Consider the following 26,118-nt stretch of genomic DNA (forward strand, 5'->3'; position numbering starts at 1 on the left):
GGGATCCAGTGAGCTTGCCGTGCTTATTCGGCGAAGGGGGAAGGGGAGCTCGCGGAACTGGCTTCTGGCTCCACCGCCTGGTGTAGACTTGCAGATCTGGCCTCCACGAGACGGCACGAACGCTCCGATAACTATGCAACATGAACAAGCAAACATACAAACCAGCAAGTATACCATCAAATATTTAGTATAGTGGTCAGAATAGTGATATATGGATGGGTAGAGTCTTGAGTAGAATCTGTGTCATGTGGTGTTGTGATATTACTGGTGGTGGAGCGGAGGTGCTTACCAGGAGGGTGGACTGGAGGCGAAGCGACACTATGCGTGTAGCCGGCAGAGCAGAGTAACTGAGTGGGTGGGGTGTTTGCCTTGGCTAAGGGTGTTGAGTGTGTGTGGAGAGGGAGAGGGTAGCTGGGTGTATTTATAGCTGGGTGTATGTGGTGTAGCACAGTGAAGTTCACTGTTGGTGAGAATAGTGACGAATGAATCGTCTGACTTAGTATGAATAGGAGAGTTATAGGCAGAATATGGGACAAGAGTATTTTGGGGGTTTTCTGGAATATGGACCATGCTTAAGGGATGACATGGTTGGATAGGGAATAGTTTGATAAGAATTTAGAAACGAGAATTATTGGAATCTGAGTTTGGGAGCCTGGTTCGAAGGAATCTCAAAGTTAACCGTGCTCAACTTGGAGAAACCTAGGATGGGTGACTAGATGGAAAGTTCCCTACTGGAAGGAAAATCACAGTCACCGGAGTTCGTATGACTGGAATATGGGTCTAGCTGGTCTTAGGTGGACTGGACAACATGATGTATGAGTAGTTGAAATTTGGGATAACTAGATGACCGATGAATAGTAACGATGATTAGTAACGATGAATAGTGGCGATGGAAAAGTAATTATAGATATCATCGATGAATAGTAACGATGATGAATAGTAATGATAAATAGCAACGATGATGAATAGTGTATGTGAATAGTAACGATGAATAGTAACGGTGAATAGTAATGGTGAATAGTGACAGTGAATAGTCATATGAACGAACGATGAATAGGAACTATGAACGAATGGACGAACGATCGAATGATCGGACGAACGAACGATCGGAGTTTCGGCAGCATAACGGTAGGAAAAGATTATTTGGACGAACGAACGGACGAACGATCGAATGATCGTACGAACGAACGATCGGAATTTCGGCAGCATAACGGCAGGACAAAGATTATCTGGAAGAACGATGAATAGGGACTATGAACGAACGATGAACGATGAATAGGGACTATGAACGAACGATGAACGATCGAATGATCGAACGAACGAACGATCAGAATTTTGGCAGCATAACGACAGGATAAAGATTATCTGGAAGAACGATGAATAGGGACTATGAACGAACGATGAATGATGAATAGGAACTATGAACGAACGATGAACGATGAATAGGAACTATGAACGAACGATGAACGATTGAGTGATCGAACGAACGAACGATCGGAATTTCGGCAGCATAACGGTAGGAAAAAAGATTATTTGGACGAACGAACGGACGAACGATCGAAGAACGATCGAACGATCCTTGTGCTAGTGTGTGCTTGTGTGGAACATGGAGTGGGTGTGTGTGTGGGGGGGGGGGAGAGAGTTGCCATGAAATGGCTTGGGGTGGGAAGAGAGGAGGCCCTTGCCCCTCTATTTATAGCCATGGTGGGGGGATTAGGGGGAGGGATGAGAGGATTAGTGGGAGGATGAGAGGATTAGTGGGAGGTTAGCATGTATTTGTCTTGTATAAGTGAGATTAGCTTGTAGAGCTCACCGTATGACACTGGAGGCATACATATACGTATGAGCATGAGAAAAGTTATGAAGAAAATATTTGTAGGTACTTGAAAAATGATTATGAAGGTATTTCTTAGGAAGAAAATACTTGGAGATATATTGGTGGAATATTTGGGCAATATTTCTGGAAAGAATTTGAGGGGGATCACTGGGGAAATATCTGGGCAGTATTTTTGAAAACAATGTGAGGGGGATCACTGGGGAAATATTTGTAGGATATTTTGAGGAGGATTTTGGAGAGAAATATAGACCACTATATTTTATTTGCTGATATCAACTCACAAACAAACATTTTGAAATGAAATTTGAAATTCATTTTGAATTTAGAGCGAGTTTGAGAAAATTTCAAGATTTGAATTTTTGGGATGCTACAGCTGGCTCGAGCGAAGTGGCCGCTCTCGGGAATTCACCGGCGACGTACGGCTATAATTCACCGGACTGTCCGGTGTGCACCGGACTGTCCGGTGAGCCAACGGTCGGCCGCGCGATATGCACGGGACACGTGGCCGAGCCAACGGCTAGAAGGGGGCACCGGACTGTCCGGTGAGCCAACGGTCGGCCGGGCTAAAGGTCGGCCGCGCGATATGCGCGGGGCACGTGGCCGAGCCAACGGCTAGAAGGGGGCACCGGACTGTCCGGTGCGCCAACGGCTCTCTGGCTGCCAACGGTCGGCTGCGCCATTTAAGGAAAGAAATCGGGCACCGGACAGTGTCCGGTGTGCACCGGACTGTCCGGTGCGCCAGACGGCAGAAGGCAAGAATTGCCTTCCCAGATTGCTCACAACGGCTCCTAGCTGCCTTGGGGCTATAAAAGGGACCCCTAGGCACATGGAGGAAAATACCAAGCATTCCTACAACATTCCTAAGCACCAAGACATCGATTCTGCGCCTTTGATTCTTTGAGATAGCAATTAGAGCTCTAGTTGAGTAGTGAACTCTTTGAGTTGTGTTGTGAGCTCTCGTTGCGACTTGTGTGCGTGGTGTTGCTGTGATTTCTTGTCTTGAGTGCGTTGCTAATCCCTCCCTTGCTCCGTGCTTCTTTGTGAATTTCAAGTGTAAGGGCGAGAGGCTCCAAGTTGTGGAGATTCCTCACAAACGGGATTGAGAAAAAGCAAGCAAAACACTGTGGTATTCAAGTGGGTCTTTGGACCGCTTGAGAGGGGTTGATTGCAACCCTCGTCCGTTGGGACGCCACAACGTGGAGTAGGCAAGCGTTGGTCTTGGCCGAACCACGGGATAACCACCGTGTCATATCTGTGATTGATTTCTTGTGGTTATTGTGTTTTGACTCCTCTCTAGCCACTTGGCAATTATTGTGCTAACGAGTAACCAAGTTTTGTGGCTTAAGTTTTCAAGTTTCACAGGATCACCTATTCACCCCCCTCTAGGTGCTCTCAATTGGTATCGGAGCTGTTCTCTTCACAAAGGGACTAACCGCCCGAAGAGATGGATCCTAAGGGGAAGGGTATCGTGATCAACGATAAAGAGAAGGAATCCTTCGTCAACGAGCCGAAGGACGACAAGCCTACCGACTCCGGCTCGGGCCATAGACGGAAAGAAGGGAAGAAGAAGAAGACGAGGCGCATCAAGGAGATCGTCTACTACGACGACAGCGATGAGTCTACTTCCTCCCAAAAGGACGACGACCACAACGACTACGAGAGAAGGAAACCGGTCAATTCGAACTTTTCTTTTGACTACTCTCGTATTCCTCAAAATGCAAATGCTCATTTATTATCTATTCCACTTGGTAAACCTCCTCATTTTGATGGAGAGGACTACGGATTTTGGAGTCACAAAATGCGTAGTCACTTGTTCTCTCTCCATCCTAGTATATGGGAGATTGTAGAGAGTGGAATGCACTTTGATAGTTCGGATAGTCCCATGTTCATTAATGAGCAAATTCATAAGAATGCACAAGCTACTACTGTTCTTCTAGCTTCATTGTGCAGGGATGAATATCACAAAGTGAGTGGCTTGGATAACGCCAAGCAGATCTGGGACACCCTCAAGATTTCACATGAGGGGAACGACGTCACCTTGCTCACCAAGATGGAGTTGGTGGAGGGCGAGCTTGGACGATTCGCGATGATAAGGGGCGAGGAGCCAACACAAACATACAACCGGCTCAAGACCCTTATCAACAAAATAAGGAGCTACGGAAGCATGCGATGGACGGACCACGACGTCGTCCGATTGATGCTAAGGTCCTTTACCGTTCTTGATCCTCATTTGGTGAATAACATTCGTGAGAATCCCAGGTACACCAAAATGTCGCCCGAAGAAGTCCTTGGAAAATTCGTAAGCGGGCGAATGATGATCAAGGAAGCGAGGTACGTGGACGACGCTCTAAACGGTTCAATCAATGAGCCTCAACCCGTTGCTCTCAGGGCAACAAGGAGCAAGGAGGCGTTACCCAGCAAGGTAGCACAAATTGAGGCCGCCGGACTTAATGATGAAGAGATGGCCCTCATCATCAAGAGATTCAAGACGGCGCTTAAGGGTCGCAAGGGACAGCCAAGCAAGACCAAAGCCAAGGGGAAGCGCTCATGCTTCAAATGCGGTAAGATTGGTCATTTTATTGCTAACTGTCCCGATAATGAAAGTGACCAGGAACACGGGAGCAAGAGGGAAAAGAAGAAAAATTACAAGAAGGCCAAGGGCGAGGCACATCTAGGAAAAGAGTGGGACTCGGATTGCTCCTCCTCCGACTCTGACAATGAAGGACTCGCCGCCACCGCCTTCAACAAGTCATCCCTCTTCCCCAACGAGCGTCACACATGCCTTATGGCAAGGGAGAAGAAGGTATGTAGTCGAAACTCTACTTATGCTTCTTCAAGTGAGGACGAATCTAGTGATGAGGATGAAATAGATTATTCATGTTTATTTAAGGGCCTAGATAGAGCCAAGGTAGATAAAATTAATGAATCAATTGATGCCTTGAATGATAAGACTAGGCTTTTAGAAAAACAAGAAGATTTATTGTATGAAGAACATGACAAATTTGTAGAAGCACAAAAATCTCATGCTTTAGAAGTTAAAAGAAATGAAATGCGTTCTTGTGAATTATCTTCTTGCCATGAGATGATTTCTAGCTTAAGGAGCATTAATGATGATTTGAATGCTAAGATAGAAATAGCTAGTAAATCAACAACTTGTGTAGAAAATGTTGTTATTTGCAATAGATGTAAAGACTTTGATATTGATGCTTGTAGTGAACACATAGCTTATATTGCAAAGTTAAATGATGAAATGGCTAGTCTTAATGCCCAACTTAAGGCTAGCAAAAGTAATTTTGATAAACTAAAATTTGCTAGGGATGCCTACACGATTGGTAGACACCCCTCAATTAAGGATGGGCTTGGCTTCAAGAGGGAAGCCAAGAACTTAACAAGCCATAAGGCTCCCATCTCCGCCAAGGAGAAAGGGAAGGCCCCTATGGCAAGTAGTACTAAAAAGAACCATGCTTTTATGCACAATGATAGAAGACAGTCTCATAGAAGTTGTAATACTTTTGATTCACATGCCTATGCTATGTATGCTTCCAGTTCTTCCTATATGCATGGTAGAGATATGCCTAGGAAAAATGTTCATCATGTGCCTAGAAATAATGTTGTCCATGCTGCTAGGAAAGTTATGAATGGTCCTTCTACAATTTATCATGCTTTAAATGCTTCCTTTGCTATTTGTAGAAAGGATAGGAAGATAGTTGCTAGGAAATTAGGGGCAAAATGCAAGGGTGATAAAGCTTGCATTTGGGTCCCTAAGACAATTGTGACTAACCTTGTAGGACCCAACAAGAGTTGGGTACCTAAGTCCCAAGCCTAAATTTGCCTTGCAGGTTTATGCATCCGGGGGTTCAAGCTGGATTATCGACAGCGGATGCACAAACCATATGACGGGGGAGAAGAAGATGTTCACCTCCTACGTCAAAAACAAGGATTCCCAAGATTCAATAATATTCGGTGATGGGAACCAAGGCAAGGTAAAAGGGTTAGGTAAAATTGCAATTCCAAATGAGCACTCTATCTCTAATGTGTTTTTAGTTGAGTCTCTTGGATATAATTTACTATCTGTCAGTCAATTATGTAATATGGGATATAATTGTCTATTTACAAATATAGATGTGTCTGTCTTTAGAAGAAGTGATGGTTCACTAGCATTTAAGGGTGCACTAGACGACAAACTTTATTTAGTTGATTTTGCAAAAGAGGAGGCCGGTCTAGATGCATGCTTAATCGCTAAGACTAGCATGGGCTGGCTGTGGCATCGTCGCTTAGCACATGTGGGGATGAAGAACCTTCACAAGCTTCTAAAGGGAGAACACGTGATAGGTTTAACTAACGTGCAATTCGAAAAAGATAGACCTTGTGCAGCTTGTCAAGCAGGTAAACAAGTGGGAGGAGCACATCACAGCAAGAATGTGATGACCACTTCAAGACCTCTGGAGCTGCTGCATATGGACCTCTTCGGACCCGTCGCCTATCTGAGCATAGGAGGAAGTAAGTATGGTCTAGTAATTGTTGATGACTTTTCCCGCTTCACTTGGGTGTTCTTTTTGCAGGATAAGTCTTAAACCCAAGGGACCCTCAAGCGCTTCCTCAGGAGAGCTCAAAATGAGTTTGATCTCAAGGTGAAGAAGATAAGGAGCGACAACGGGTCCGAATTCAAGAATCTTCAAGTGGAGGAGTTTCTTGAGGAGGAGGGAATCAAGCACGAGTTCTCCGCTCCCTACACACCTCAGCAAAATGGTGTGGTAGAGAGGAAGAACAGGACGCTCATCAATATGGCGAGGACGATGCTTGGAGAGTTCAAGACCCCCGAGCGTTTTTGGTCGGAAGCTGTGAACATGGCTTGCCACGCCATCAACAGGGTCTACCTTCACCGCCTCCTCAAGAAGACGTCGTATGAGCTTCTAACCGGTAACAAACCCAATGTATCTTACTTTCATGTATTTGGGAGCAAATGCTACATTCTAGTGAAGAAGGGTAGAAATTCTAAGTTTGCTCCCAAAGCTGTAGAAGGGTTTTTGTTAGGTTATGACTCAAATACAAAGGCGTATAGGGTTTTCAACAAATCATCAGGTTTGGTTGAAGTCTCTAGCGACGTTGTATTTGATGAGACTAATGGCTCTTCAAGAGAGCAAGCTGTTGATCTTGATGATGTAGATGAAGAAGATATTCCAACGGCCGCTATACGAACCATGGCGATTGGTGATGTACGACCACAGGAACAATTGGAGCAAGATCAACCGTCTTCCACAACTATGGTGCATCCCCCAACCCAAGATGACGAACAGGTACCTCAACAGGAGGCGTGTGATCAAGGGGGAGCACAAAATGATCATGTGATAGAGGAAGAAGCGCAACCGGCACCTCCAACCCAAGTTCGAGCAATGATTCAAAGGGATCATCCCGTCGATCAAATTCTGGGTGACATTAGCAAGGGAGTAACTACTCGATCTCGATTAGTTAATTTTTGTGAGTATTACTCCTTTGTCTCTTCTATTGAGCCTTTCAGTGTAGAAGAGGCCTTGCTAGATCCGGACTGGGTGTTGGCCATGCAGGAGGAACTCAACAACTTCAAGCGCAATGAAGTTTGGACACTGGTGCCTCGTCCCAAGCAAAACGTTGTGGGAACCAAGTGGGTGTTCCGCAACAAACAAGACGAGCACGGGGTGGTGACGAGAAACAAGGCTCGACTTGTGGCAAAAGGTTATGCCCAAGTCGCAGGTTTGGACTTTGAGGAGACATTTGCTCCTGTGGCTAGGCTAGAATCAATTCGTATCTTGCTAGCATATGCCACTCACCATTCTTTCAGGTTGTACCAAATGGATGTGAAGAGCGCTTTCCTCAATGGGCCGATCAAGGAGGAGGTGTACGTGGAGCAACCCCCTGGCTTCGAGGATGAACGGTACCCCGACCACGTGTGTAAGCTCTCTAAGGCGCTCTATGGACTTAAGCAAGCCCCAAGAGCATGGTATGAATGCCTTAGAGATTTCTTAATTGCTAATGCTTTCAAGGTTGGGAAAGCCGATCCAACTCTTTTCACTAAGACTTGTGACGGTGATCTTTTTGTGTGCCAAATTTATGTCGATGACATAATATTTGGTTCTACTAATAAAAAGTCTTGTGAACAATTTAGCAGGGTGATGACGCAGAAATTCGAGATGTCGATGATGGGCGAGTTGAACTACTTCCTTGGGTTCCAAGTGAAGCAACTCAAGGACGGCACCTTCATCTCTCAAACGAAGTACACGCAAGACTTGCTAAAGCGGTTTGGGATGAAGGATGCCAAGCCCGCAAAGACTCCGATGGGGACCGACGGACACACCGACCTCAACAAAGGAAGTAAGTCCGTTGATCAAAAGGCATACCGGTCAATGATAGGGTCATTACTTTACTTATGTGCTAGTAGACCGGATATTATGCTTAGCGTATGCATGTGTGCTAGATTTCAATCCGATCCTAAGGAGTGTCACTTAGTGGCAGTGAAGCGAATCCTTAGATATTTGGTTGCTACGCCTTGCTTCGGGATCTGGTATCCAAAGGGGTCTACCTTTGACTTAATTGGATATTCAGATTTCGACTATGCTGGATGTAAGGTCGATAGGAAGAGTACATCGGGGACATGCCAATTCTTAGGAAGGTCCCTGGTGTCATGGAATTCTAAGAAACAAACCTCCGTTGCCCTATCCACCGCTGAGGCCGAGTATGTTGCCGCAGGACAATGTTGCGCGCAACTACTTTGGATGAGGCAAACCCTCAGAGACTTTGGCTACAATCTGAGCAAAGTCCCACTCCTATGTGATAATGAGAGTGCTATCCGCATGGCGGAAAATCCTGTTGAACACAGCCGCACAAAGCACATAGACATCCGGCATCACTTTTTGAGAGACCACCAGCAAAAGGGGGATATCGAAGTGTTCCATGTTAGCTCCGAGAACCAGCTAGCCGATATCTTTACCAAGCCTCTAGATGAGAAGACCTTTTGCAGGTTGCGTAGTGAGCTAAATGTCTTAGATTCGCGGAACTTGGATTGATTTATAGCATACATGTGTTTATGCCTTTGATCATGTTCCTTATGCATTTTGTTGCTTAATAATGGTGCTCAAGTTGTACAAACACTCCCTGGACCTCACAAGTCCGTTGCAAAGTGATGCACATATTTAGGGGGAGATATGTTACAACTTGATCCTTTGAGACTAACCATGTGTTTGAGTTTGCTGATTCAGTCTCAAAGAAGGTTTGAAAGGGAAAAGGTGGACTTGGACCATGAAAGACTTCCACTGCACTCCGATGAGAGGGTAACTTATTCCAAGTTCATCTCATGTACTCTTATTGCCTTTATATTCTTATTGAAGATTTTGGTGAGGCAATGGGGTTCAAGGGCCAAGATTGATCCCGTTTTGGTGCTTGATGCCAAAGGGGGAGAAAATAAAGGCCAAAGCAATAGATGGATCAACTACCACTTGAGAAATTTTGAAAATAGTAGATTAGAGCTTTTGGGTGTCAAAACTCTTTTATTGTCTCTTATGTCAAAAGTTGGCCTCTTGTGGGGAGAAGTGTTGATTATGGGAAAAAGGGGGAGTTTTTGAAATCCTTGATCAAATTTCTTTGGAAAACCTCTCTTTATGTCTCTACAAGTGGATTTGACTTAGAGATAGGAATTTGAGTTTGATTTGCAAAAACAAACCAAGTGGTGGCATAGAGTGATCCATATATGTCAAATTTGATTCAAAACAACTTTGAGTTCTTAGTTGAATTGATTTTATACTTGTTCTACTTGCTTTATATTGTGTTGGCATAAATCACCAAAAAGGGGGAGATTGAAAGGGAAATGTGCCCTTGGGCCATTTCTAAGTATTTTGGTGATTTAGTGTCCAACACAAGTGCCTAAGTGTAAAATGGTGGACAAAGTACAAATCAAGGATAAAGGTATGTTTCTCAGACTTAGTACATTGTTTTAAAGACTAATGTGTTGTGTCTAAGTGCTGGAAACAGGAAAAATCCAATTGAAAATGTCTTGGCTCGAGCAGCCAAGAATCTGCTCAGTCTGGGAGCACCGGACTGTCCGGTGGTGCACCGGACAGTGTCCGGTGCGCCAGGCTGGCTCGAGCGAAGTGGCCGCTCTCGGGAATTCACCGGCGACGTACGACTATAATTCACCGGACTGTCTGGTGTGCACCGGACTGTCCGGTGAGCCAACGGTCGGCCGCGCGATACGCGGGACACGTGGCCGAGCCAACGGCTAGAAGGGGGCACCGGACTGTCCGGTGAGCCAACGGTTGGCCGGGCCAAAGGTCGGCCGCGCGATATGCGCAGGACACGTGGCCGAGCCAATGGCTAGAAGGTGGCACCGGACATGTCCGGTGCGCCAACGGTTCTCTTGCTGCCAACGGTCGGCTGCGCCATTTAAGGAAAGAAATCGGGCACCGGACAGTGTCCGGTGTGCACCGGACTGTCCGGTGCGCCAGACGGCAGAAGGCAAGAATTGCCTTCCCAGATTGCTCTCAACGGCTCCTAGCTGCCTTGGGGCTATAAAAGGGACCCCTAGGCGCATGGAGGAAAATACCAAGCATTCCTACAACATTCCTAAGCACCAAGACATCGATTCTGCGCCTTTGGTTCTTTGAGATAGCAATTAGAGCTCTAGTTGAGTAGTGAACTCTTTGAGTTGTGTTGTGAGCTCTCGTTGCGACTTGTGTGCGTGGTGTTGCTGTGATTTCTTGTCTTGAGTGCGTTGCTAATCCCTCCCTTGCTCCGTGCTTCTTTGTGAATTTCAAGTGTAAGGGCGAGAGGCTCCAAGTTGTGGAGATTCCTCGCAAACGGGATTGAGAAAAAGCAAGCAAAACACCGTGGTATTCAAGTGGGTCTTTGGACCGCTTGAGAGGGGTTGATTGCAACCCTTGTCCATTGGGACGCCACAACGTGGAGTAGGCAAGCGTTGGTCTTGGCCGAACCACGGGATAACCACCGTGTCATATCTGTGATTGATTTCTTGTGGTTATTGTGTTTTGACTCCTCTCTAGCCACTTGGCAATTATTGTGCTAACTAGTAACCAAGTTTTGTGGCTTAAGTTTTCAAGTTTCACAGGATCACCTATTCACCCCCCCTCTAGGTGCTCTCAGTTACAAGAGCAACAACACAAGCACAAACATGAACAAGCAAATACAAACTTGTGTTAGAGAATTATGAACCAATTGCAAGATGTTTTTTGTCTCGACTCACGAGGTTTAAAGGTTTGCTAACCCCTTAATCTCATCGAGACAAGCCCAAGATTACCGCCGATTCTCTTACTAGTGGTCAAACGTCTTATTGTTAATGGGTTTTTTTAATGGTTCCGCCAATCTCTACTACTCCTTAAGAGGGTAAGGAGGGCGTCCACACCCTCACCATTGCTCCGCCCTCCCCCACCCCCGCTAATCTCGCCGCCACCACGCCGCGCGAGCGCGCGCACTTCGCTCTCTCCCTAGAATCTCGTTTGCGTCCGCGCTCTCCAAGGCGAGTCCTCCGCCCAGATCGCCGCAATCCCTGCTCTCTCCTCACCCCATCCTCTCGATCCGCGTTCGCGCCGCGCTCTCAATGGAAGGCGAATCATCCGCCGAATCGCTGCAATCCCTGCTCTTTCCCTAGATTCTCATCTGCGTTCGCGCCGTGCTCTCCATGGAAGGCGAATCAGATGCCCCGGATCGACGCACCAGCTCTCGATCCGCGCTCTCCATGGAAGGGGAGTCCCCTTGCCACCGACCGGCCTCACCCCACCATCGACGACACCCGTCCCCATCAATCTCGACCACAGCTGGCGATCACCGCAGATGGCGTCCCAAGGCCATTGCTGCAAGGTCCCCAAGCTCGACCGCAGCTCCACATTCTTCCTCCCGAGGTGACAAGTTCCCTTCCCCCACGGGGACACTCCTCTTCCTCGGCTGTCCTTCTCCCTCCCAAGGTGCCTCCTCGCCGGTGAGACCTTTATCCGCTCTCCAGGGTGTCGCCCCCAGCGCGCACTACTCGCCACACAGACGTGCGCACAAGCGACGCTCTCTCCCTCCTCCTCCTTCTCTATCACTTCACATGCTTGTGATCTGGTTCTTCCTAACCCTAGATCGATCTGTTTCTTCATCCTTGGTGTGTAGGATCGATTTGTGATTGGGAGCATACATGTAGTATCCTCTCTTAACCATTGTTCTTTCCTTTTGTCTCCAGCAAGATCTGTGGGAGGAGAACATTGGTCTGATCATGTAGTGCATGTGCAATGATACCTGTGAAATAGAAGTCGTTTTCTGGGGGGAGCTCCATCATCGAGAAGAGGGGTCATGGCTCACCACGGACAAAAGGTTTGTGATTTCCATCACCACGCTCCCACAGGTTACAATTATTATTGGGTGCAATGTCGGACAAGCACTCCACGGCTGTGGATTCTTGATCTTCAGTAGAAAAAGTTTACCTGATCATATTTTGAACTACATGGTTATCTACCGATTGATGCTCATGATTGGACATACCAGCCACAGTAGTGGGAGTTTTAAGACCATCCACCAAGGAAGATTGTTGTTCCTCCATATTTGCATCTTGTATGTTTTCTGCAGGGTTGAGAGTCAGAGTTAGACATATTGGTATTAGCATTTGTACCTCACTAAAATATCATAAAAGGATCACCTGTTTCAGTTTCAGTCATAGCCTCGTTTGCAGCTGAATTTGGGTCTGTAGACTGACTTCCCAGCTTGCACATGACACTGCTGCTATTTTCTGCTTGCTTCTCATTTACAGATGCATGCTCTGAGATGGACACAACCATAATGTTTGTAGGTTGTTGTTTGCCTGGACTCTGCTGCTCCCCAGGGCATTCACCCTCTTCAATATCTGGAGGTAGCTGATGGTATGGAAGCTAGTATTCTGGTACTCTAGCAGTTTCTGCTTCTCCTTCACCTTTTATGCTCTCTTCAGTTTGCTGGTGACTTGCAATAGAATTCTCTCCCTCTGGATTTCTTGATCTCTTTCTGCCATGGTTCGACGAAAAGACCCGACCAAATCTATCGGTGCACCTCATAATATATGGCTTGATCTTCTTCCCAAACCACTCTGCTACAGATCTGTTAACAAAGATCCCAGCTAAAACTGCAAAGAAGATCCATACTAGAACAGCCACTAAAACAGCAGAGACAAATGTCACCACACTCCTACAGCTTCCTGCAGCATATGCTCCAACAAGGCCCAATATGTTGACAACAACACACACGGTCACCGCTCTGGATTTGATGCCATGCCGACTCAGTTCTGGGCTTAGAAGCAGTATGATTGTGACCAAAGACGCAATGAAGGAAGTCGAGTTGCAAACAACAAAAGTATTATATCGAGGAAGGTTTCCAGAGCGAAGCATAGATGTAGCTGGAGTTTTGTTCTCATCATTTTCAGCCCAAAAACTACCTGGTGGACTCAACCCTGCTTGGTATGCCACAGTTGCAGCAAAAGTCACAAGCACCAGAGTGAACTTGCGAGCTTCCTCTAGATCTTTCTTGTGAGAGCTGTTCTTTTGGCTCCTGTGAACACCACACCTGGATAGGATCCAGCGCTCCATAGACCGCGCCACATCTTTCAGCCGTTTTGGAACAAATCTTTTCTCGGACACAAATCTTGGAACAACTCTCATGAACACTAGGATGTGGATCATAATATATGTGAAAACAGAGAGCACCAGAACCCAGATGTAGATGGAGGACTTCACTGCCCTGCAGGTTCCAGCATCATAGGCTGCATAGGCCCCCATCAGGCTGAACAGGTCCAGAACCATGGTGAGTTGCATTGAGCGGAGCCATAGCCTCTGCCTTGCCACGTTTTTACTCAGAAGCAAGATGATGAGTGTCGGCATTTCGACCCCGGGGGGGTCCCTGGACCGAAGAGTAAATTGTCGCCGCGTGTCCCAGCCCAGATGGGTCGGCGCGAGACGGAGCACGGAGGGGGAAACAAGGAGATAGGCGTAAAGGGGAAACTCGCAGCCTTCGTGTTTGTCCTGCGCCTAAATCGGGTGCGCTTGCAGTAGGGGGTTACAAGCGTCCGCGTGGGAGGGAGCGAGAGGCCTGCACGCGCCGTCCCGTCCTCTCCGCGTGGCCAACCTTCTCGTACGAGTGCCCTGGGCCTTCCTTTTATAGGCGTAAGGAGAGGGCCCAGGTGTACAATAGGAGATGTAGCAGTGTGCTAACGTGTCTAGCAGAGAGGAGCTAGTGCCCTAAGTACATGTGAAAGGGAAATGTGCCCTTGGGCCATTTCTAAGTATTTTGATGATTGAGTGCCAACACGAGTGCTTAAATGTGAATTTATGCTCATGGATGGACAAAGTGCAAATCAAGAGTAAAGGTATGTTTCTAAGCCTTAGTACATTGGTTTTGTGTACTAATATACTTGTCTAAGTGTTAGAAACAGAAAGAAGAAGAAAAGAAAAGAGGTGAAATAGGCTTGGCTGTGTATAGCCAAGACTCAGCTCAGTCTGGCACACCGGACTGTCCGGTGGTGCACCGGACAGTGTCCGGTGCGCCAGGCTGACTCGGCATGAAGTGGCCGCTCTCGGGAATTCGCTGACGGCGTACGGCTAAAATTCACCGGACTGTCCGGTGTGCACCGGACTGTCCGGTGAGCCAACGGTCGGCTGGGCCAATGGTCGGCCGCGGAATCTGCGTGCGACACGTGGCCGGGCCAACGGTCGGAAGGGGGCACCGGACTGTCCGGTGTGCACCGGACATGTCCGGTGCGCCAACGGCTCCCAGATCAGCAACGGTCGGCCGCGCCATTTAAGGAAGGAAATCAAGCACCGGACTGTCCGGTGCACCAGTCGACAGAAGGCAAGATCAGCCTTCCAGATTTGCTCTCAACGGCTCCTAGCTGCCTTGGGGCTATAAAAGGGACCCCTAGGCGCATGGAGGGATATACCAAGAATTCCTACAACATTCCTAAGCACCAAGACATCGATTCCGCGCATTTGGTCCATTGTGATAGCATCTAGAACTCTTGTTGAGTTTGTGAACTCGTTGAGTTGTGTTGCGAGCTCTTGTTGCGACTTGTGTGCGTGGTGTTGCTCTGATTTTGAGTCTTGTGTGCGTTGCTAGTTCCACCCTTACTCCGTATTTCTTTGTGAATCTCAAGTGTAAGGGCGAGAGGCTCCAAGTTGTGGAGATTCCTCGCAAACGGGATATTGGAAGGCAAAGCAAAACACCGTGGTATTCAAGTTGGTCTTTGGACCACTTGAGAGGGGTTGATTGCAACCCTCGTCCGTTGGGACGCCACAACGTGGAGTAGGCAAGCGTTGGTCTTGGCCGAACCACGGGATAAACCACTGTGTCATCTCTGTGTTTGATCTCTTGTGGTATTATGTTTTGTTGAGACTCCTCTCTAGCCACTTGGCGATTATTGTGCTAACACCTAACAAGTTTTTGTGGCTATAAGTTTTAAGTTTCACAGGATCACCTATTCACCCCCCCCCCTCTAGGTGCTCTCAATTGGTATCAGAGCCGTTCTCTTCAAAAAGGGACTAATCACCCGAAGAGATGGATCCTAAGGGGAAGGAAATCGTGATCAATGACAAGGAGAAGGAGTCCTTCGTCAACGAGCCGAAGGATGACAAGCCTACTGACTCGGGCTTGGGCCACAAGCGCAAAGATGGGAAGAAGAAGAAGACAAGGCGCATCAAGGAGATCGTCTACTACGACGATAGCGATGAATCTACTTCTTCCCAAAAGGACGACGACAACAACTACAGGAAGACGGTCAATTCGAACTTTTCATTTGATTATTCTCGTATTCCACATAGTTCTAATTCGCATTTGCTTTCCATTCCTCTTGGCAAACCTCCACACTTCGATGGGGAGGACTACGGATTTTGGAGTCACAAAATGCGTAGTCACTTATTCTCTCTCCATCCAAGCATATGGGAGATTGTAGAGAATGGAATGAAATTTGATAGCTCGGATAGCCCTATGCTTATAAATGAACAAATCCATAGAAATGCACAAGCTACTACTGTTCTATTAGCATCTTTGTGCAGGGAAGAGTACAATAAGGTGAGCGGCTTGGACAATGCCAAGCAGATATGGGACACCCTCAAGATCTCTCACGAGGGGAACGACATCACCATGCTTACTAAAATGGAGTTGGTGGAAGGCGAGCTTGGACGATTCGCAATGATAAGGGGAGAGGAGCCAACCCAAACTTACAACCGGCTCAAGACCCTTATCAACAAAATAAGGAGCTACGGAAGCACGCGATGGATGGACCACGACGTCGTCCGCCTAATGCTAAGGTCCTTTACCGTTCTTGATCCTCATCTCGTAAACAATATTCGTGAGAATCCCAGGTACACGATGATGACGCCCGAGGAGGTACTCGGAAAATTCGTAAGCGGGCGGATGATGATCAAGGAGGCGAGATACGTCGACGACGCTCTAAACGGTCCAATCAATGAGCCTCAACCTCTTGCTCTCAAGGCAACAAGAAGCAAGGAGATGCTACCTAGCAACGTGGCACAAATTGAGGCGGCCGGACTTAATGATGAAGAGATGGCTCTCATCATCAAAAGATTCAAGACGGCGCTAAAAGGCCGCAAGGGGCAGCCAAGCAAGACCAAGGCAAAGGGGAAGCGCTCATGCTTCAAATGTGGTAAGCTTGGTCATTTTATTGCTAACTGTCCCGACAATGATAGTGATCAGGATCAAGGGAACAAGAGGGAGAAGAAGAAGAACTATAAGAAGGCAAATGGCGAGGCGCATCTAGGCAAGGAATGAGACTCGGACTGCTCCTCTTCCGACTCCGACAATGAAGGACTCGCCGCCACCGCCTTCAACAAGTCATCCCTCTTCCCCAACGAGCGTCACACATGCCTTATGGCAAGGGAGAAGAAGGTGAGTACTCGAAACTCCACTTATGCTTCTTCTAGTGATGATGAGTCTAGTGATGATGATGACATAGACTATTCATGCTTATTCAAGGGCTTAGATAGATCTAAGATAGATAAGATAAATGAACTCATTGATGCCTTGAATGATAAGAATAGGCTATTAGAAAAGCAAGAGGACCTTTTATATGAAGAACATGATAAGTTTGTAGAAGCACAAAAATCACTTGCTTTAGAGATTAAGAGAAATGAAATGCTTTCTTGTGAGTTGTCTACATGTCATGATTCAATTTCTAGTTTAAAAAGCATAAATGATGATTTAAATGCTAAGCTAGAAAAATCTAGTAAATTAACATCTTGTGTAGAACATGTTGTGATTTGCACTAGGTGTAAAGATTTTGACATTGATGCTTGTAGTGAACACTTAGTCTCAATTTCCAAACTTAATGATGAATTGGTTAGTCTTAATGCCCAACTTAAGACTAGCAAAAGTGAATTAGATAAGTTAAAATTTGCAAGGGATGCCTACACAATTGGAAGACATCCCTCAATTAAGGATGGTCTTGGCTTCAAGAGGGAAGCCAAGAACTTGACAAGCCATAAGGCTCCCATCTCCGCCAAGGAGAAAGGGAAGGCCCCTATGGCTAGTAGTGTGCAAAAGAACCATGCTTTTATGTACCATGATAGGAGACAATCTAGAAATGCTTATAGGAGTTGTAATGCACATGATGCTTTTGATTCTCATGACATGTTTGCTTCTAGTTCCTCTTATGTGCATGATAGAAATGTTGGTAAGAGAAATGTTGTTCATAATATGACTAGGAGAAATGTTGTTAATGTTCCTAGGAAAGTTAATGAACCTTCTACAATTTATCATGCTCTAAATGCTTCCTTTGCTATTTGTAGAAAGGATAGGAAAATAGTTGCTAGGAAGTTAGGGGCAAAATGCAAGGGAGACAAAACTTGCATTTGGGTTCCTAAGGATATTTGCACTAACCTTGTAGGACCCAACATGAGTTGGGTACCTAAGACCCAAGCCTAAATTTGCCTTGCAGGTTTATGCATCCGGGGGTTCAAGCTGGATTATCGACAGCGGATGCACAAACCATATGACGGGGGAGAAGAAGATGTTCACCTCCTACGTCAAGAATAAGGATTCCCAAGATTCAATTATATTCGGTGATGGGAACCAAGGCAAGGTAAAAGGGTTAGGTAAAATTGCAATCTCAAATGAGCACTCTATTTCTAATGTGTTTTTAGTTGAGTCTCTGGGATATAATTTACTATCTGTTAGTCAATTATGCAATATGGGATATAACTGTTTATTCACAAACATAGATGTGTCTGTCTTTAGAAGAAGTGATGGTTCACTAGCTTTTAAGGGTGTATTAGACGGCAAGCTTTACTTAGTTGATTTTGCAAAAGAAGAGGCTGGTCTAGATGCATGCTTAATTGCTAAGACTAGCATGGGCTGGCTGTGGCATCGCCGCTTAGCACATGTGGGGATGAAGAACCTTCACAAGCTTCTAAAGGGAGAACACGTGATAGGATTAACTAATGTGCAATTCGAAAAAGATAGACCTTGTGCAGCTTGTCAGGCAGGTAAACAAGTGGGAGGAGCGCATCACACCAAGAATGTGATGACCACATCAAGACCCCTGGAGCTGCTACATATGGACCTCTTCGGACCCGTCGCCTATCTAAGCATAGGAGGAAGTAAGTACGGTCTAGTTATTGTTGATGACTTTTCCCGCTTCACTTGGGTGTTCTTTTTGCAAGATAAGTCTGAAACCCAAGGGACCCTCAAGCGCTTCCTAAGAAGAGCTCAAAACGAGTTTGAGCTCAAGGTGAAAAAGATAAGGAGCGACAATGGGTCCGAGTTCAAGAACCTTCAAGTGGAGGAGTTCCTTGAGGAGGAAGGGATCAAGCACGAGTTCTCCGCTCCCTACACACCACAGCAAAATGGTGTGGTAGAGAGGAAGAACAGGACGCTCATCGATATGGCGAGGACGATGCTTGGAGAGTTCAAGACCCCCGAGTGTTTTTGGTCGGAAGCCGTGAACACGGCTTGCCACGCCATCAACAGGGTCTACCTTCATCGCCTCCTCAAGAAGACTTCGTATGAGCTACTAATCGGTAACAAACCCAATGTATCTTACTTTCGTGTATTTGGGAGCAGGTGCTACATTCTAGTGAAGAAGGGTAGAAATTCTAAATTTACTCCCAAAGTTGTAGAAGGGTTTTTGTTAGGTTATGACTCAAATACAAAGGCATATAGAGTCTTCAACAAATCATCGGGTTTGGTTGAAGTCTCTAGCGACGTTGTATTTGATGAGACTAATGGCTCTCCAAGAGAGCAAGTTGTTGATTGTGATGATGTAGATGAAGAAGATGTTCCAACGGCCGCTATACGAACCATGACGATTGGAGAAGTGCGGCCACAGGAACAAGATGAACGAGATCAACCTTCTTCCTCAACAACGGTGAATCCCCCAACTCAAAACGATGAACAGGTTCATCAAAAGGAGGCGTGTGATCAAGGGGGAGCACAAGATGATCACGTGATGGAGGAAGAAGCGCAACCGGCACCTCCAACCCAAGTTCGAGCGGTGATTCAAAGGGATCATCCCGTCGACCAAATTTTGGGTGACATTAGCAAGGGAGTAACTACTCGATCTCGATTAGTTAGTTTCTGTGAGCATTACTCCTTTGTCTCTTCTATTGAGCCTTTCAGGGTAGAGGAGGCCTTGCTAGATCCGGATTGGATATTGGCCATGCAGGAGGAACTCAACAACTTCAAGCGCAATGAAGTTTGGACACTGGTGCCTCGTCCCAAGCAAAATGTTGTGGGAACCAAGTGGGTGTTCCGCAATAAACAAGACGAGCATGGGGTGGTGACGAGGAACAAGGCTCGACTTGTGGCAAAAGGTTATGCCCAAGTCGCAGGTTTGGACTTTGAGGAGACGTTTGCTCCTGTGGCTAGGCTAGAATCAATTCGGATCTTGCTAGCATATGCCGCTCACCATTCTTTCAGGTTGTACCAAATGGATGTGAAGAGCGCTTTCCTCAATTGGCCAATCAAGGAGGAGGTGTACGTGGAGCAACCCCCTGGCTTCGAGGATGAACGGTACCCCGACCACGTGTGTAAGCTCTCTAAGGCGCTCTATGGACTTAAGCAAGCCCCAAGAGCATGGTATGAATGCCTTAGAGACTTTCTAATTGCTAATAATTTCAAGGTTGGGAAAGCCGATCCAACTCTTTTCACTAAGACATGTGATGGTGATTTGTTTGTGTGCCAAATTTATGTCGATGACATAATATTTGGTTCTACTAATAAAAAGTCTTGTGAAGAGTTTAGCAGGGTGATGACGCAGAAATTCGAGATGTCAATGATGGGTGAGTTGAACTACTTCCTTGGGTTCCAAGTGAAGCAACTCAAGGACGGCACCTTCATCTCCCAAACGAAGTACACGCAAGACTTGCTAAAGCGGTTTGGGATGAAGGACGCCAAGCCCGCAAAGACTCCGATGGGAACCGACGGACATACCGACCTCAACAAAGGAGTAAGTCCGTTGATCAAAAAGCATACCGGTCAATGATAGGGTCATTACTTTACTTATGTGCTAGTAGACCGGATATTATGCTTAGCGTATGCATGTGTGCTAGATTTCAATCCGATCCTAAGGAGTATCACTTAGTGGCAGTGAAGCGAATCCTTAGATATTTAGTTGCTACGCCTTGCTTCGGGATCTGGTATCCAAAGGGGTCTACCTTTGACTTAATTGGATATTCAGACTCCGACTATGCTGGATGTAAGGTTGATAGGAAAAGTACATCGGGGACGTGCCAATTCTTAGGAAGGTCCCTGGTGTCATGGAATTCTAAGAAACAAACCTCCGTTGCCCTATCCACCGCTGAGGCCGAGTATGTTGCCGCAGGACAGTGTTGCGCGCAACTACTTTGGATGAGGCAAACCCTCAGGGACTTTGGCTACAATCTGAGCAAAGTCCCACTCCTATGTGATAATGAGAGTGCTATCCGCATGGCGGAAAATCCTGTTGAACACAGCCGCACAAAGCACATAGACATCCGGCATCACTTTTTGAGAGACCACCAGCAAAAGGGAGATATCGAAGTGTTTCATGTTAGCACCGAGAACCAGCTAGCCGATATCTTTACCAAGCCTCTAGATGAGAAGACCTTTTGCAGGCTGCGGAGTGAGCTGAATGTCCTAGATTCACGGAACTTGGATTGAATTGTAGCATACATGTGTTTATGCCTTTGGTCATGTTCATTCTACATTTTGTTGCTTATTGTGGTGCTCAAGTTGTACAAACATTCCCTGGACCTCACAAGTCCTTGTGTAAGTGATGCACATATTTAGGGGGAGTTGTGTTACAACTTGACCCTTTGAGACTAACCATATGCATGAGTTTGCTTGATTTAGTCTCGAAGGAGAATTGAAAGGAAAAAGGTGGACTTGGACCATGAAAGACTTCCACTGCACTCCGATGAGAGGGTAACCTATTCCAAGTTCATCTCATGAACTCTTATTGCCATCTGCTCTCAATTGAAGATTTGGGTGAGGCAATGGGGTTATTGGGCCAAGATTGATCCCGTTTTGGTGCTTGATGCCAAAGGGGTAGAAAATAAAGGCCAAAGTGATAAATGGATCAGCTACCACTTGAGAGATTTTGAAAATAGTAGAATAGAGCTTTTGGTTTGTCAAAACTCTTTTGTTGCATCTCTTGTCAAAAGTTGGCTTCTTGTGGGGAGAAATGTTGATTATGGGAAAAAGGGGAGTTTTTGAAATCTTAAATCAATTTCTTCTGGAATCACTCTCTTTATGTCTTAACATGTGTGTTTGACTTAGAGATAGAGATTTGAGTTTGATTTGCAAAAACAAACCAAGTGGTGGCAAAGGATGATCCATATATGCCAAAATTGAATCAAAATAAATATGAGTTTTATTTGAAGTGATATTGCACTTGTTCTAGTTGCTTTATGTTGTGTTGGCATAAATCACCAAAAAGGGGGAGATTGAAAGAGAAATGTGCCCTTGGGCCATTTCTAAGTATTTTGATGATTGAGTGCCAACACAAGTGCTTAAATGTGAATTTATGCTCATGGATGGACAAAGTGCAAATCAAGAGTAAAGGTATGTTTCTAAGCCTTAGTACATTGGTTTTGTGTACTAATATACTTGTCTAAGTGTTAGAAACAGAAAGAAGAAGAAAAGAAAAGAGGTGAAATAGGCTTGGCTGTGTACAGCCAAGACTCAGCTCAGTCTGGCACACCGGACTGTCCGGTGGTGCACCGGACAGTGTCCGATGCGCCAGGCTGACTCGGCATGAAGTGGCCGCTCTCGGGAATTCGCCGACGGCGTACGGCTAAAATTCACCGGACTGTCCGGTGTGCACCGGACTGTCCGGTGAGCCAACGGTCGGCTGGGCCAACGGTCGGCCGCGGAATCTGCGTGCGACACATGGCCGGGCCAACGGTCGGAAGGGGGCACCGGACTGTCCGGTGTGCACCAGACATGTCTGGTGCGCCAACGGCTCCCGGATCAGCAACGGTCGGCCGCGCCATTTAAGGAAGGAAATCAGGCACCGGACACTATCCGGTGTGCACCAGACTGTCCGGTGCACCAGTCGACAGAAGGCAAGATCAGCCTTCCAGATTTGCTCTCAACGGCTCCTAGCTGCCTTGGGGCTATAAAAGGGACCCCTAGGCGCATGGAGGGATATACCAAGAATTCCTACAACATTCCTAAGCACCAAGACATCGATTCCGCGCATTTGGTCCATTGTGATAGCATCTAGAACTCTTGTTGAGTTTGTGAACTCGTTGAGTTGTGTTGCGAGCTCTTGTTGCGACTTGTGTGCGTGGTGTTGCTCTGATTTTGAGTCTTGTGTGTGTTGCTAGTTCCACCCTTACTCCGTATTTCTTTATGAATCTCAAGTGTAAGGGCGAGAGGCTCCAAGTTGTGGAGATTCCTCGCAAACGGGATATTGGAAGGCAAAGCAAAACACCGTGGTATTCAAGTTGGTCTTTGGACCACTTGAGAGGGGTTGATTGCAACCCTCGTCCGTTGGGACACCACAACGTGGAGTAGGCAAGCGTTGGTCTTGGCCGAACCACGGGATAAACCACTGTTTCATCTCTGTGTTTGATCTCTTGTGGTATTGTGTTTTGTTGAGACTCCTCTCTAGCCACTTGGCGATTATTGTGCTAACACCTAACAAGTTTTTGTGGCTATAAGTTTTAAGTTTCACAGGATCACCTATTCACCCCCCCTCTAGGTGCTCTCAACATGCCGTCGTGGCAGACGGAGAGGTTTTGGCACCCTGTTCATGTGATGTCGTGGCCGTCGGAGGAGCGCTGGAGCCTTGCGGAAGGACAGCTGTCGGGGATGTCGAGTCCTTGCTGACGTCTCATTGCTTCCGTAAGGGGCTGAGAGCCACCGTCATCATGGAGCACGCGGGGCGCCATCATTATTTGTTTACCGGGGCGAGCCAGATGGGACACCGGTCTTGTTCCCCGTAGCCTGAGCTAGCTAGGGGTAGGATAATGATGGCCCCCTGTGACGTGGTCGGTCTGAGCCCTGGGTCGGGCGAGGCGGAGGCTCCTCCGAGGTCGAGGTCGAGTCTGTCTTCCGAGGTCGAGGTCGAGTCCGAGCCTCGGGTCGGGCGAGGCGGAGACCGTCGTCTGAGGCCAAGGCTGAGTCCGAGCCCTGAGGTCGGGCGAGGCGGAGTTCGTCGTCTTCCGGAGCCGAGGCTGAGTCCGAGCCCTGGGTCGGGCGAGGCGGAGTTCGTCGTCCAAGGCCGAGACGGGGGCCGAGCCCTGGGGTCGGGCGAGGCGGAGCTTCCTATGGCACCCGAAGTCGGACTTGGCTGCTGTCAGCCTCACTCTGTCGAGCGGCACAGTAGTCGGAGCGACGCAGGCGGCGCTGTCCTCTTGTCAGGCCGGTCAGTGGAGCGGCGAAGTGACTGCGGTCACTTCGGCTCTGTTGACTGAGGGGCACGCGTCAGGATAAGGTGTCAGGCCATCCTTGCATTAAATGCTTCTGCGATAAGGTCGGTTGGCGTGGCGATCTGGCCAAGGTTGCTTCTTGGCGAAGACTGGGCCTCGGGCGAGCCGAAGGTGTGTCCGTTGCTTGAGGGGGCCCTCGGGCGAGACGTGAATCCTCCGGGGTCGGCTGCCCTTGCCCGAGGCTGGGCTCGGGCGAGGCAAGATCGTGTCCCTTGAGTGGACCGAGCCTTGACTTAATCGCACCCATCAGGCCTTTGCAGCTTTGTGCTGATGGGGGTTACCAGCTGAGATTAGGAGTCTTGGGGGTACCCCTAATTATGGTCCCCGACAGTAGCCCCCGAGCCTCGAAGGGAGTGTAAATACTCGCTTGGAGGCTTTTGTCGCACTTTTTTGCAAGGGGACCGGCCTTTCTCGGTTGTGTTTCGTTCCAGTGGGTGCGCGCGAGCGCACCCACCGGGTGTAGCCCCCGAGGCCTCGGAGGAGTGGTTTGACTCCTTCGAGGTCTTAATGCGTTTCGTGATGCTTCGGTCGGTCTGGTTGTTCCCTCATGCGAACTGGCGTAGCCCGGGTGCACAGTCGAGTCCCAAGTTCTCGACTGGTATGTTGACGTTGTCAACGGTTTGGCCGGAGCCGGGTTTGCGAGAGCAGCCCCCGAGCCTCCGCACAGAGCGAGAGGACGGTCAAGGACAGACTCGACTTTTTTACATACGCCCCTGCGTCGCCTTTCCGCAAGGAGGAGGGGGGAAAGCGCCATGTTGCCCTCGGAGGGCGCCGAACATGGTGTCTCTAGAGTTGCTAGCGGGTGATCCGAGTGGACGCCCGTGCCCCATTCGTTAGGGGTCGGCTAGTGGCCCGGAGGCGCGCTCCAAAAGTACCTGCGGGTGATTTGTCGGACCCGGTCCCCTTTTGACGGGGTCCGAGGGCTCGATGCCTCCCTCTGGTGGGATTCCGTTACAAAATCGTTCCCGTTGGTCTCGGAAATGTCCTAGGGTACCTCGGGAGCGTAGCCCGAGCCTTGGTTATGTATCGAACATATCCAGGGTCATCCCTCGCTCTGCGTATGAGTCGGCTGTTGAACCCTTCGGGGGCCAGCCTACGAACCCCTGATCAGTAGTGGGCGCGGAGCCCAAGTGGCCTGAGGCGGCCGTTGAACCCTTCTGAGGGGCCAGTCTTCAAACCTCTGACCAGTAGTGGGCGCGGAGCCCGAGTGCTCTGAGGCGGCTGTTGAACCCTTCCGAGGGGCCAGCCTTCGAACCTCTGATCAGTAGGGGGGCTCGGGGCCTGTTTCCTTCGCGGAGAAGGATCCCTTTCGGGGTATCCCCTTTCCCGGTCCCTGTTGTAACAGAGAGAAAGAGGAATAGGAAAAGGATACAGAATCGGACGACGTGGCGCACCTTTTTTGACACGGTCATTATGGCGGAAGCGAAGCGTCGCCTGCTTCGCCTGCCAAAGGTGCCGCCTGTCCTGCCGCAGAGTTAATGCGACGGGACGAGTGGTTCGCGGGGCAGCCGTTGCACGTGTGCGAGCCGTTCGAGGAACGGAACACGGGCGCGTCGTCTTCACGCCGTGGGAGAGGGTTCTCTCGCTGTTCTAGGAGGGGACGTGAGCTTGGCTGACGACTTGACCGCTGCTTCGGCCTGCCTGCCACCGCCATTACTGCCGGCCCATTTCTGGCTGTATCGACCATCGCGCCTTCTCCCGTGGCTGACTGACCCGTGACCGATGTGCTCGGTTGGCACTGTCGGGTCATGCGCAGTGTCGCCTCGAGTCGCGGTACCGCTTCCGCAGTCGAGAGGGCACGGTACTAGCGCAAGTGGCGGTGCAGTTTCTTGCACGTAGCAACCGGCGCGCCGGTTACATGACGTGTGGGCCTGGGCCTCCATGCTGGACGCATCGAAGTCGAAAGGGTGCGCCCCCTTGGTGCGGTTGCATGTCGCCTGCATGGCGGCCCGCCCTTTCGCCCGCTGGCCTGGGCGGAAGTGGAGGAATGCTCGTAACCGCTGGGCAGTTGTGCGCACCGCGCGCGGCGGTTTGGCTTTTTTCTGCCCTGGGCCAGCTTGCATGACGCGTGGGACCCAGCCCCCGTGTCGTAGGGGGAGAACCTTGGAGCGTGTTGGAGAAGACTCAGCCCGCGACGGCTGAGGACGCAAGTGGGGAGAGTTGCCTTTAAAAGGTGGGTGACCCCCTTGAAAGGCAACCATGTCTTTGCGCTCCCCTCATGCATCGCGTCTTTCCACCTTCCGAGCCCCCGGATGGGGGGCGCCCACGGTTCTTCCGCCTTGTCGTCGTTAGAGGAATGCAACTTCGCAGAAGTTGGTACCTTTCAGCCATCGTTCGGCTTCAAGGATTTTCATCAGGCAGCCCGGCCGC

At 48.3% G+C, this 26,118-nt stretch overlaps 1 pseudogene; it reads right to left on the minus strand.

Annotated features, from left to right (window-relative positions):
- The window catches only part of LOC118473061 (uncharacterized), a 98,204-nt pseudogene that overhangs the window by 61,810 nt on the left and 10,276 nt on the right, over window positions 1-26,118 (minus strand).

Source organism: Zea mays, chromosome 1 (assembly GCF_902167145.1).
Source record: "Zea mays cultivar B73 chromosome 1, Zm-B73-REFERENCE-NAM-5.0, whole genome shotgun sequence".
Classification (NCBI taxonomy): domain Eukaryota; kingdom Viridiplantae; phylum Streptophyta; class Magnoliopsida; order Poales; family Poaceae; genus Zea; species Zea mays.